Source organism: Thermobia domestica, chromosome 14, assembly GCF_964235325.1.
Source record: "Thermobia domestica chromosome 14, izTheDome1.hap1.1, whole genome shotgun sequence".
NCBI classification, from domain to species: Eukaryota; Metazoa; Arthropoda; class Insecta; order Zygentoma; family Lepismatidae; genus Thermobia; species Thermobia domestica.
This window is the reverse complement of record NC_137467.1, coordinates 39,915,670-39,929,818: the sequence shown is the minus strand read 5'-3', so window position 1 is coordinate 39,929,818 and position 14,149 is coordinate 39,915,670. Positions and strand designations below refer to the sequence as shown.

General features: G+C 32.9%; 1 protein-coding gene across 3 annotated transcripts in view; it reads left to right on the top strand.

Annotated features, from left to right (window-relative positions):
- LOC145669646 (uncharacterized) overlaps nt 1-14,149 on the top strand; it is a 995,784-nt gene that overhangs the window by 402,015 nt on the left and 579,620 nt on the right. The gene's annotated exons all lie outside the window — the stretch shown is intronic.

Here is a 14,149-nt window from a genome sequence, read left to right as displayed (position 1 = left end):
CTGGGATCGAACCAAGGACCCCATGCACCAAAAGTGAACGCTCTCCCTCTAAGCCACCGCGACCTCCTGACTAAAATATGTATCCTAAGGGAAATAAAGTGAAGAACTGTTATTTAAAATGAAATTAAATGTAATTTATAGTTTTGCTCCCACAGTTATGCCCTTTAGGCTAAAGAGATAGATAAGTAATGAAAGTGAATAAGTATGGAGTTACTGGCGGAATGAGAATGTTTGAGAAAAGTTGAGAACTCGGAAGAAAAGCATGCATACAATGTTGTCGACGGCAAACTTATATGACCGATATCAAACCAGCGAATCCCTCATATCAGAGATGCATGATCAACAACAAGTATTTCTCCTAGTAAAAGAAGGGATTTTGTTCATTTGAATCGTAGTATAGACGGAAAACATCTGGATCTTCCCGCTACAGCAGTATGTTTGTGTGTGGCCCTGCTTATAAACGAGGTAGGTAAGTGCGTTACCGAACAATGAAAATTGATGTGCCAAACTAGAGACAAGTGGTTTGGGAATTAGCCAAATGTCTCATCACGATCATCATCATCATTCTCATCTTCCGACGTCGCCGTTGCTAGTATACCTGCGACAAGGTTTCCAGAGAAAGATGGAGAAGGCTACAGTGAAAAGAAAAAAAGAAGTGGAAAAGAGCAGAGTGGGTGATGTATGGCTTCTGTCATGTCATGACGTCAATATGACGGTGTACCAAGAAGATGATTCCAAGATGCTTCGGAATGAAGGCCAAGGTGTATAAGAAACACAGAACGAGGGACGGGCAACTTAATGAGTTGAACTGTCAAGTGTTTCATTCAGAAACTAACATTAACAGTATTTGTGTCACAATTCCAGGGTTGTGGAATATATATATATATATAATGTTTGTCCTTTATCTACCTCCTTCTGCTAAAAAACAAAATACAAGTAAAAAAAACTGTACCGTCTGTTTTATCTAAGAAACATCAGGAGTTAATAATATATCCTAATTACTGTATGTCTTTTCTTATTTTATTTACGAGGCGCCACCGTCTAACGAATTAACGTTCATACGCGTTGTAATGAACAACAGCTTTTAAAAATACTTATTTTTATATAACTATTTTAAACTCTTTTTTTTTAATTATATTTTCTGTTTAACACTGTTGAGTATCTCTGCCAGCTTTATATTACGTTTAGTCCATTGATTTTTGTATGGTAAAAAATCTTAATGACGTACTTTTACTGATTTCTTCTTCCTGTCTAATTAAATAACCCAAAAGTGAATTTGCATCATATAAACAATTAATATTATTACTTAAATTAAAATCGATTAATAAATAATAAACTTATAGAAAAAAATTAGTCCTTTGATTTTGTATGGGGAAAAGTTTGAATGATGTAATTTTACTGATTTATTCTTCCTGTCTAATTATCAGAAAATGAATTTTTCATCGTATAAAAATATTAATATATATTACTTAATTTAAAGTTGATTAATAAATGATAAAATTATATATAGAAGAATTTTTTTTAGTCCATTGAGTTTGTATGGGGGAAAATTTTAATGACGTATTTTTTACTGATTTCTTCTTTCTGTCTAATTAAAAACCCAAAAAAAGAATTTGTATCATATAAACAATTAATATTATTATTTAAATTAAAATTGATTAATAAATAATAAAATTATTTATATAGAAAAATTTTAGTTCATTGATTTTCTATGGGGAAAAATTTGAATTACCTAATTTTTACTAATTTCTTCTTCCTGTCTAATTAAATGTCCCAAAATGAATTTGTATCCTATAAACAATTAATACTATTACTTAAATTAAAATTAATTAATAAATGATAAAATTATACATAGCACAATTTTTTTAAAGTCTATTGATTTTGTATGGTGAAAATTTTTCATGACGTAATTTTATTGATTTCTTCTTCCTGTTTAATTAAATGTTCGAAAACTAAATTTGCATCGTATAAAAAATTAATATTATTACTTAAATAAATTAATTATTAAATTATAAAATTATATGCGGCATTGGATGGCAAAGTGGCATAATTCATTTTTAAAAAATACGAGATTAAGTCATTTCCGTGAACTTGAAACCATAACCTGTTGGATGGCAAAGTTGCTAATCTCAGAGTTAAAAGACCAGCCCATAGGCCAAAAGATGTCAACAGAAAGAAACGATTTTGTCAGCTTTTTCTATATCGATTCTAATAAAAAGTCTCAACATCTCACAGTGTCTCAAAATTGAGTTACGCCGCTTTGCTATCCAACGCTTGATATATAGAACAAAAGTTTTAATTTTCTGGAAGCAAGAAACATTTAAATAGATTTGAAGAGAAAGTCAATAATATCACGCCATTAAAAATTCCAGTTCATTTCAAAGAAAAAATCCCCATACAAAATCAATGGGTTAAAACACAAAGATCAGACAGATATTCACACCACCGTTAAGATTTTACACACATAATCACCCAAACATTTAAAACGCAAAAATCGGGCAGATATTCACCACCATTAAGAATTCACACATATAATCACCCAAACATTTAAAACATAAAGTCTATTTATATATATATATATATTAAAATTTGCTGACACAATTATGGAATACTTTTATTGGTAACTAACTAAGAGCAAAACTATTTAGCCTTATGTTAACTTGCCCTAATAATTGCTTTTAATAGTGTGTTTATTTCATTATTTTCCGTAAGGCTGAATCCAGTATTTTCTTTTAAAGTTTCCATAACGATTATTATTATTATTATTATTATTATTATTATTATTATTATTATTATTATTATTATTATTATTATTATTATTATTATTATTATTATTATCTTTCATTTTAATAAATAACAGTGGCTTTTAGGAAGATTTTTTTTTTAAATGACCGTTTAAAGTTGAATAGCCCGCTCCATCCTTTAAATATTAACCATCATTACCCTGCTTTGTATTTATTTATTTATTTATTTATTACATTTTGTTTAGGAAATTTCTCAAATTTATTGTTAACGTCACATTTATTTATTGTAACAAGAATTTTAGGAAACCTAAAAATGGATCAAAAGATTGCGATCTTGGTCAATAATTAGTTTTTGAATCAGGGGGCCACAAAGTTTTTGAATGGGCCCTAAATCGAGTTTTCGTATTTTCTACGGAATAAGCACATCATATGTATTACTTAGTTGATTAACATTTTGGATTTTTCTACACTGTATGTAGTTCTCCTGAAATAAGACCTACCTACAAGAAAATTTTTGTTTGAAATATAGTCGATTTTTTGATCCAAAAATGAATTACTTATTCTAAATGCTTACGGACGATTATTAACGTCAACTTTTAATGATTTCATGACAGAAACGTAAGTTTATTTGATAAACTAAATGAAGCATTTTTTTTAACCTTTTATAGTAATTAATAAATAGATTTTACTTGTAATACATTCTTAATTAGTGTTAATTTGTCTTTATTTGATTTTTTCTCATAAAATTAAATGATATATTCCTTTAAACTTACACAATAGTCATTATCATTCATTCAAATAACCAATGAAATATGTATGTAGCTTAAGATACCATAAAGTTCAGCGCCACAGAAACAAAATTCTTGCACTAATTCAATCCAATCAGAATTGTTATTAGCACCTGTCTAAGTTCTTCAATATTATCCTTTCATCCCCGACTTGGCCCACACAATGTCCTTTTCCTTGAGGTATTCAAACCATTTGTTTATGTACCTCTTGCGTATCTTGAAGCTAGCAACTTTTTCCAATTTCTAAGGTGTCGTTATCAAATTGGTCGTGCTAAATTCGGTGACAGTATCCTGTGAATTACTTTTAAAAATAACATTATTATTTAATTGTAGTAACTGTACGTTAAAAATATTTTTGTTTATTACAAACTAAATACAACTATTATTTAAAATGTAGTTCACAAGATTCCAAGACAACATAATACGTTAAGGAAATGCAGTTGAGTTCGTTCCTCTTGTCTGTGCCTTACCTTAGGTTCTGGGAGAGTTGTTATTCTGGCAACATTGAAAGTTTTATAGATGGCAACATTGAAAGTTCTTCAGGTTTATATTTTCTGTTGTAGAATAACATTATCTGTGATTGTGGTAAGTTGCATTTCATTACCTCCTTTCACTTATGAAAAACAAGCAAAAGAAAATAGGGTAAATTTTGTGTTATTTTTTGTAAGACAGGGTCTTTATCTTTCTAAATTTGAAGCATTGCAAGAATAAGTCTTTTATTATTGACAGGTTTTCTAAAAATCGGTTTTAGCATAATTTTTATTTGAGTTTTTCAATAGTGAAACTGATTCAAAGATTTTTCTTAAAATTTTATAACAAATTTTAATAATAATTAAAATATTCTGGAATTTCATTTTGACATTGTGTTTATTTGATTACTTTTTTTTTCAGAAAGCTGAATCAAAATTTTATTCTTCTAAATTTTTACGATGGCTGTTAAGCAAAAGCCTTTTGTAATTAATGGACTTTAAAATTTTTTAACAATTTCTTTCTTCAGTGTGAAGTTGATTGAAAAATTTTCTTAAATTTTTTTTAAATATAAATCTTTATAACAATCTGTTTATTTGATTTTTCCCATAAAACTGAATCGAATAATGAATTTTATGAGAAAACGATGATGAAACAAAATTTAAAAATCTAAAAATTATTAAAAATAATTTTAATTATTAAGTTCGACGTCCCACGGTTATGCTGACTAGGCTAAAGGAGATGATGATGATGATGAGAAATGAATGAAATGGTGGAATGAAGAAAGTGGGAGAAAACGGGACAACCCCCCAAGAAAATCCACTCACACGGTGTTTCTCCACCACAAAGTACACGTGGTGAGAGCTGGGATTAGGGATGCGCACGAGACAAGATTTGTGTCTGTCTCGTCTCGAAAATGTGCTGTAAAAGTAATATCTCGACTCGAAAAATGTATATTTTACTATTGGAAGAGCTGTGTCTTGACTCGAATTTTGTCTGGAAAATCCTATCTAGACTCGTCTCGTGCGGATCCCTAGCTGGGATCGAACCGAGGACCCCATGCACCAAAGGTGAATGCTCTACCCCTGAGCCATATTAAAAACAATTGAATTGCTGGTTTTGGAAAGATCATGAGTCAGAGAAGTAAAGTTATGAAAAGATCGGAAAAAACTGTTGAATGTTTGGAAATCCTGATAGACATCAAATGATCGACCTCTGTTTAAAAGAATAGAGTTTTCTTGTCATTGTACGAAATGAACAACTTGTTGTGTGAGCAATTAGTGTCGCAAAAGTTTGCACTAAAGCAAAGATACCATTTTCTGACTCATGACCTTTTCAAAACTACTGATTCAATTATGTTTACAACGTTCTAAAAGCTTGGAATACTTAATTGAACTAGATAAGAATAATCTAATAAATATGATGTTAAAAATAATTTTAAAATCTCAAAAATAATTTTTTGGACAAATAAATAAATGACAGATTTCAGAAGGTGGTAGCATCAAATTTGTTTGATTATTAGTGTGTAATTAGTGGTTATAGTGTGTGTGTGTGTATATATATTAGTTTACAATTATTAAAATGTATTGGAAATACAGTCCATTTTACTAATTATTATATTATTAATATTAGAAAAGATAACCAGAAACTATTCTGCAATCAAAGCTGTTGAGTTAGAAAATATACAAATGACTGTAACTTAAAAAAAAAAAAAAAAAAAGAGTCATATAGTTTCAGTTCCTTTTAAAAAATACCTTCTGTTCGACACCATTCGTTACTATTATTTTTAGTTTCTCATGGTCCTGTGACTTAGGGAGTTATCTGAAATAATCACATATGACCCACATATGATTTTTTTTTTTTACCCTGTTACCGTTTCTGCGTCTTTTTCTATGTTTCATCACCAAGACGCTTGTCTTGTAGACAGGTGCGACTTCACACGGGAAGTCGTTAACTACAGGCGTGGGTTACTTTTTCTCTCATTTCCTTGATTTTGTAAAACAAAAAAAAAAATCAAGAGCAAGTAAAAGAATTGGAGTAAAAAAAAAAACAAGAATATACGAAACATTTTTTTAAAAAAATCTCTAATTTTAAAATTTTTGTGTTCTTTTTAAATAAAAACAAAACATAAATGGATCATAATACTTGGTTGTTCTTCGTATATTATTGTTTGTTTCTCGGAAAAACTTGTGAAAGTTATATTCATCACATTTTTAATGTCGGGACTGTCGACGCAGCAAAAATATACGAGATATATTCTTCGTTATGTCCAACTATATTATTTATGACCGTTGAGGATGCTGACTCAAAAGAACACACCAACTTACAAAAATATACATGTGACTATATAGGACGAATTCATTCATAAAACTGGTGGTAGAGTATATGAATAACCTTTAGTATCTTCTATCTAATTACATTGTCATTTTGTGTTGAATTATATCATTCTACTGTGTATTACGCCACACATCATATTTTTCTTTCTATGGATTTTGTCTTAGAAGTACGCTATACTATATTTCTTGTGCAGCGATTATATAAATTTCTCATAGCGAAAATATAACACTCTCACAAGTAAAACGTAGTTCTTCTAACCTAATAAAACCATCTGTGAAGCTTCTTGTTTTTTGACATTAAAGTAATTCAGAGCGCTTTATAACTAACTAATCCTATGGCCTATGGAACCCGGAGGTTCATTACCGCGTTCACAAAAGCTCTCCATTGACTTCTGCCCGTAGCCAACTGGATCCAGTTTCTATTTTGTATTTCTATTTCTGAGAAATCCATCTTAATAGTGTTCTCCTATCTGCGCTTAGGTCTTCCTAATGGTCGTTTTCCGATTCGATTTCCAGTTAAAAGTTCGCAAGAGTTCTTACTTTCTTCCATTCTGGCTACATGATCTGCCCACCTAAGCTTCCTAGATTTGATGATCATAATAATGTTCAGTAAACTCTATAAATTATGTAGTTTCTCGTTATGAAATTTCTATCATTCCCCATTCAAGTTCCTCTTGGGTCCGAATATTCGTCTCAGGATCTTGTTCTCAAATACTTTGTCTACGTTCTTTCGTCACAGTAAGCGACCATGTCTCGCAACCATACAGAACAACAGGCATAATTATCGTTTTGTATATTTTAAACTTGAAATTCCTTGACAGTAGTTGCAAAAAAAAAAAAAAAAAAAAAAAAAAAAAAAAAAACTGAATAATAACATGAATTTCATGCATTTAGTCGACATTTAATTTCTTCGTGAATATGGGTTTTCGTCTGTTAATATTGATTCTAGATATTTGAAAGCATCTACTTTATCAAAAGTATTATTTGATATTTTAACGCATTCATAATTTGCCGTATTACGATCTCTACAAACTTGCATGTATTTAGTTTCCTCTGCATTTACTACTAAACTCATGTCCCTGCAAGGTTTTAATAAGACTTCTGCATTTATTTCTATTATTTTTTAATCCTTCCCTATTAAATTTACATCATCAGCATACGCATGGTGAATACCATTCAGCTCTAAGCCCTGGTTGCTATCTTTGATTTTCCTTATAACGTATCCAGGAGAAAGTTGAATAATAATTGCGACAATGCTACTCCTTGTTTCAAACCATTCTCGACATGAAAGCTCATGAGCAAGAATTTTCCTACCCGGACTTTACTTTGGGATTCATTTAAACATGTCCTTGTTAGTCTAACTAATGAATGGTGAACAATCTTTAGTTCCAACTCGCCTCCTAAGCCTTTCTAAAAATCAATAAATAATTGGTGTACTGGGGCATTGTACTCCCATTTCTTTTCGAGTTTTTGTCGAATGGTAAACTTTTGGTAGATAATTGATCGACTTCGTATAAATCAGCACTAATAATGTTCAATAATTTCCTCTGCGTATTGGGTCAATCTTGCTTAAAAATGTTTAAGAGGATTTTATACGATGTTGACAGAAGAGAAATGCCTTTATAATTATTATAATTGGCTTTGTCGCCTTTGAATTGGAACAATGATTGATTCTTTCTACTCTTGTGGCAATTCCTCCGTGTTCCAGATAAGGAGAGTGAGTTTATGCATCTTGTTTCGTAATTTTCCTCTCCAGCTAAGATTAACTGAGCCAAAATTTCGTCTACACCGGAAGATTTGTGTTTCTTTAATTTCTGTACAGCGATTTCTACTACTATTTGGTTAGGGTCTGGAATATACAGTAGTTTTTGTTGTATGCATTCCCCTTTCTTCAGAGAGCTTTATATCGAAGGGATATTAATTAACATATTTAAGTGATTGACTGCCTTTGTAATGATGCAATAATTATATTGTTTTTGTATACGTGGTGGCCAGGCATATGATTAATTCGTTAAAAAGTAATCATTAAATTAATCAGTTGAAAGCTTTCTTAATTTTTAACTTAATTAATTAAAATTTTAAGGATTTAATTTGTAGTTGATAACCGTTAAAAAACCTAAGGATTAAAAAATTAATCTTGAATATTTTCCTGAAAACCATATCATGTCAAATGGGTATTTTGCAAGGATTTTTTTTTCGACGTATTTCAAAAATTCGGAAGTCGGTTCACGGCTCCTTTTCCCAAATTGAATTTTATGACTTTAATTTGACTCTGGTTCAATGTCTCCTTTCCTCAAAGAAGGTAAACCAGTGTGTGTGAAAATTATAATTTTCTATTTTAATTTTAACCGATTACTTTTGAACTTGGTTTGAATATTAATCGTTACTTTTTCTGACATTAATTTTCAATTTAATTATTTTGTCATTCCCTTAGATTTTTTTAAAAAAAAATGCTGACAATTGTTTAAATTAATTTTTCAACTACGGTGGTACCTTAAATTCTAATTCTCATCCTGTCCGTCTACTCCAGGTCTTAAATTTCCAGATTGCCTAACTTCTGCGAAAACCTATGTCTAACAGTATACGGTGAACTGTATGCTCAGACACATTCGTGCTTTGTCCAGTGTTAAAGTATGCTGTTAATTGTGCCACAGTTTGCGCCGTATCCTGTAGTACCCATCTCGATAGTCTCCCCTCATGTCTTGTGGTTTGGTGCTGGTTTCATTGTCCTTTTCCTACCTATGGAATACATTAACCACGGCAACTCCCGAATAACCGACAAGTCACGCTGTTTCCGAGATACTCGTATTCAGCTATCTGGGCATCACAATATGGCTCCTATCGAACTCTGATATATATCGCTGGCTTTCTCCATTCTACGCACAAGTACCACACTGACTGATAGACTGAAATTCTTGTCACCATGTGGCGAGTGGTTCTATTGTGTCACATTATTCTCTTATGTCATCTGAACGACTCTTCGTTCAAAGAATAGTAATCCTAAATGAGGTTCTTCTGGGTTTTCCTCATTCACACCAGGCAAATGCCGGGCTGGTACCTAATTTATGTCCCAGACCGCTTCCTTTCTTCCTTCCCTTTCTGCGTATAGTGTGCTCGCCGAGGGACGTCATCCCTCAAACGTGACGGGCTAAGTGGCCATAGCTGCCGAAATCCCAAAAATCTAAATCCTAAATCCCTAAATCAAAAAGTAGTGAGCGGTCATAATGCTTTAGCTGATGAATGTATATGTAACGTAAGTATTTGTGGAGTTTATTCGATAGTTCATAGCATACTATGTAAGCAAAGTCGTATATACTCAGTATATGCGGATACAGTATACACACAAGGAGAAGGAAGAGAAAGGAAACGTATACATGTGTGTGTGTGTGTCTGTGAGCATGTGTAGAAAGAGAAAAGAGAGAGTTCAGAGTCTCTCAATTTGCCGCTACAAAAAGTTGATAAATAGATTAATCAGCTAGGAAAGTAAACAAGCTACGACGACTCATCTCCACATACACACACACACACATACATGCATACATTACATACATTCATAGACGACGAGCAGGAGGTAGTGAGGCCATACATAAGGGAGCAAAAGGGTCGAGAAGAGAAAGAGATACAAAAAAGGAAGAAGGTAGAGAAAACCAGATTGAAAGTAAGGGACAGAGGACAGTTTTTTCTTTACAAAAAACAGGGATGTTGAAGAAGAAAAAACTACATTGCGTTTTTTCCCCCTCTTCTAACCTACCCTCTATCTTGCAGAGGGACGGATGAAAGTGAAAAAGCCACCTAAAAGAGGAAAGGTGGATTGGAAAACCACTACTGCACGAAAGATACATAAAGAGAACAAGTGTTAGTTCCTTCGTAGCACAGAGTACTACATAAGGTGTAAGTACTGGACATTCATTCAAACAACACCTGCACAGAGTACTACTTAATCTATAAATACTAAGTATTCTCTCAAATAATGCTAGCACAGAGTACTAAATAAGGTTCATTTAAGCAATGCTAGCACAGAGTACTACATAAGATCCATTCAAGCAATGCTAGCACAGAATAAAACATCAAGTCCATTCAAACAATGCTAGCACAGAGTACGACATAAGGTGTAAGTACAGTATACCCATTCAAACAGTTCTAGCACAGAATACAATATAAGGTGTAATACCGGGTATCCATTCAAACAATGCTAGCATAAAGTACTACATAAAGTATAAGTACTGGGTATCCATTCAAACAATGCTTGAACGTATTGAGAAAAACCACAATAACTTCAACATCTTACTTTCTAAAACAAAATACATCAACATAATTAAGAAACAAGTATATTAATATATTTTTTGTTAAAAAAAGCAAAAAAAATAGCTATTAGTTTTTAATTAATTGCAGGAAAACTATGTATTTTACCTACGTGGAAGCTTTAATTCACCAATGTGAGAACTAGTGTTTCTCACGAGACGAGAATGGCCATGTTTCTCGTCTCGTCTCTTCTCGACTCTAATTTAAAAGCGTAATTTTTCTGCTCGTTATTGAGGTGAGAATCGAGACGAAATGAGAAGTTTCATGAGACTCGTTAGAAACACTGGTTCATATATATTATTATTTAATTTATATATTAATATATTTAATTATAATATATTAATATAATATATTAATATATTAATTATTTATATATTTAATTTATATATTATTTATTTCATTTTAACACGTAATTTATATATATATATATATATATATATATATATATATATATATATATATATATATATATATATAAATTGATAAGGTGATTATATGAACACAATGAAAAGCAGTTATCAACGTTTAAAGATACGCAAGTTGTATAAATTATTCTTCAATAATAAATATGGTTGAAATATTAAATCACATCCTTTATGGACCTCTCGTGATGCAGGATTCTGGTAGTCTCTTGATAAAATGAAGACAGAAATCAAGGCAAAAATTTTGTACATAAATTTGCAAAACGAGACAACAAAAGCTTTTTTGAGAATCGAAATAAGATAAGAAAGAATTCTTATAGAATCTTTAGGTGGATGAGACTTCTACAGAATTTGAGAGACGAGACGAGACAATCTCCTCGTCTCGAAGTTAACACTAATGAGAATATTTATATATATATATATACAAGAGCGGATCCAAGGAGGGGCTATAGCACCCCCCTTGAAGCTCAGATATACACTGTATAAAATGAGCTTGAATCCTGCTTTACACTGGATAAAACGGCAAAATATGGTTTAGCCCCTCCCTTGATCATATCCTGGATCCGCCACTGTATATATTATGTTATTATATATGATTATGTATATCCTATGATTATGTTATTATGTCCTTTAGGCTATAGGAAACGATGATTAAAGCAAGTAAATGGTGATGCAAGAATTGGTGGAATGAGAATGTGGAAGGAAACGGGAGTATCCATAAAATCCCACAGACAAGATGTTATCCACCGGAAAATTACTTGGCCGAAGATCGAACCAAATCACACACCATACCACGGAGCCACGGTGCCTCTTGAGAATTATATATGAAATATGTATAATTCGAGTATACGAGGATATGTTTTGGCAGAACTATATTCTAGTCATGTGAAAATATATTTTATCTACTCGAATATATTACACTTAGACCTCTTAAGAAAATTACTGCTTACTATTCTGAATACGTATTTCTTTATTTGGTTTTCTGTTCCACCCAGCAAACTTTCTCTATGTTCCTCTGTACGTTCCAGTCATTTATTGTTAGTTTTCCGGTGTGTTCACTCTCATTCTCTGTCCTACAGTAATTCATACGAAACATTTTATGAATCTTTTTTGTAACTCTCACTATTACTAGACAGCCACAAATATATGATTTTCTTCTCCATAAATGCTTTATTCGCCATTGCTATTCTTGTTTTTGTTCGTCCTTTACATTCTAGATCTTCTCTTATAATATTATTCAGACATCAAAAACTACGAGGATTATTCCTTTTTCAACTTTCTTTACGCTACCAAAAGAAAAATGTGACGCGAGATGACGAAACGAAGATAAGACAGTTATTCATTGACGTCACCCATTCCTCACACCAATTTACAGGTGCTGTTATCCAATTATTATGAAAAAGCAAGTGTAAAAACATATTGATTGCATTCGAAGCGCTCACCAGGTGTGAACTACGTGACATAATTCGGTTCTACGGGCGTAAGTGCCGTAGTTCATAATCAAATGAGTAAATATTACGACGGGAACTTTATAAATGATGGCTGTGTCCACGACTGCTGCAGAGAGTTTAAACAAAGACTACGAATGAGTAAGAATTACAGCGAGAACTTTATAAGTGATGGCTATGTGCATGACCGCTCCAGAGATTTTAAAGAACTTTGAAGGCATAAGAATTACAACTGGAACTTTTTAAATGATGGCTGTGTGCACGACTGCTACAGAGGGTTTAAATAACTTAAATGAGTAAGAATTACAGCGGGAACTTCGTAAGTGATGGCCGTGTGCACGACTGCTTCAGAGAGTTTAAATGACTTCGAATGAGTAAGAATTACAGCGGGAACTTTATAGATGATGGCTGTGAGAACAGACACTCACAGTTTCTGAGGCTCGCGCGAACTCAGATTCACTGTCCTTAATAAGGCTTGTGCTCACTAATCTCAATGACGCTCTTTCTATTTTAAGCTCACACGGACTCAAGCTCATTATCTTTAGTGAGGCTTGTGCTTACTAATCTCAATGATCCTCATGCTATTTCAAGACGCCGCGAATTTAGGCTCATCATCCTCAATAAGCTTGTGCTCATTAATCTTAATGACGCTCACGCTATCTCAGGGCCGCCTGAATACAGGCTTACTATCCTCAGTGAGACTTGTGCTTACTAATCTCAATGACACTCACGCTATCTCAGGGCCGCCTGAATACAGGCTTACTATCCTCAGTGAGACCTGTGCTTACTAATCTCAATGACACTCACGCTATCTCAAGATCGTGCGAATTTATGCTCATTATCCACAATCAGGTTTTGCTTACTTATCTCAATTAAGCTCACGCTTTCACAGGCTCACTGAGGAATTTCCTAGCTCATACTCACATTCATTTGGACTTGCTGTCGTCAATTTGGCTCACACTAGCACGGTATAGCGCCCATTTTTTTCAGTGGGCTTGCACTTGCTATCCTCAGTGAAGCTCAGACTCGCTCTTAGTCTTGCTCACTAACCTCATTGAGCTTATGCCTGCTCAAACTGGGCCCTGAATCGCTATCTACTTATAGCCCTTGTGCTCACGCTCTCAGTTATTGAGCTTGATGCCGATTGAGCTTAAGAGCCGGGGTCACAAATTTGAACACCTGTCCAAGGGAGGTGAATAATTTCAATCCAGAATAGGTTTAACGAGAAAACCTATGTGTTTGCACTGAGAATCGATTCCGAAACCTTGAGCAACAAAGGCTAGACTGCTAACCATTTGGCTATTCAAGAGTAGAGCTACGTTGCTCATAAAAAAAAAAAACAGTTACTAGTTTGGAAAGTGGTGAGAATTTTATTTATGCATCTGTGCTCGTCAGGGGCAAGAGAGAAAAAAGTTGTGCCCCATTCGCTACTACTGTTTACATAAAACGCACATACATGCACGAGCACCTTTGTATGAGACAACCCCTTGCGTATGGTGAGACAACCACTTGCACTTCTTTTTCTTTTCTGTTCTTATTCCTTCATTCTCTCTTCCTCTTCTTCTCCTTTATCTTCTCTCGAAGGACAGGCGTTTTCATCTTTAATTGTTCCTCCTGCTGGTGTTAGAAGGTTGCCACCTA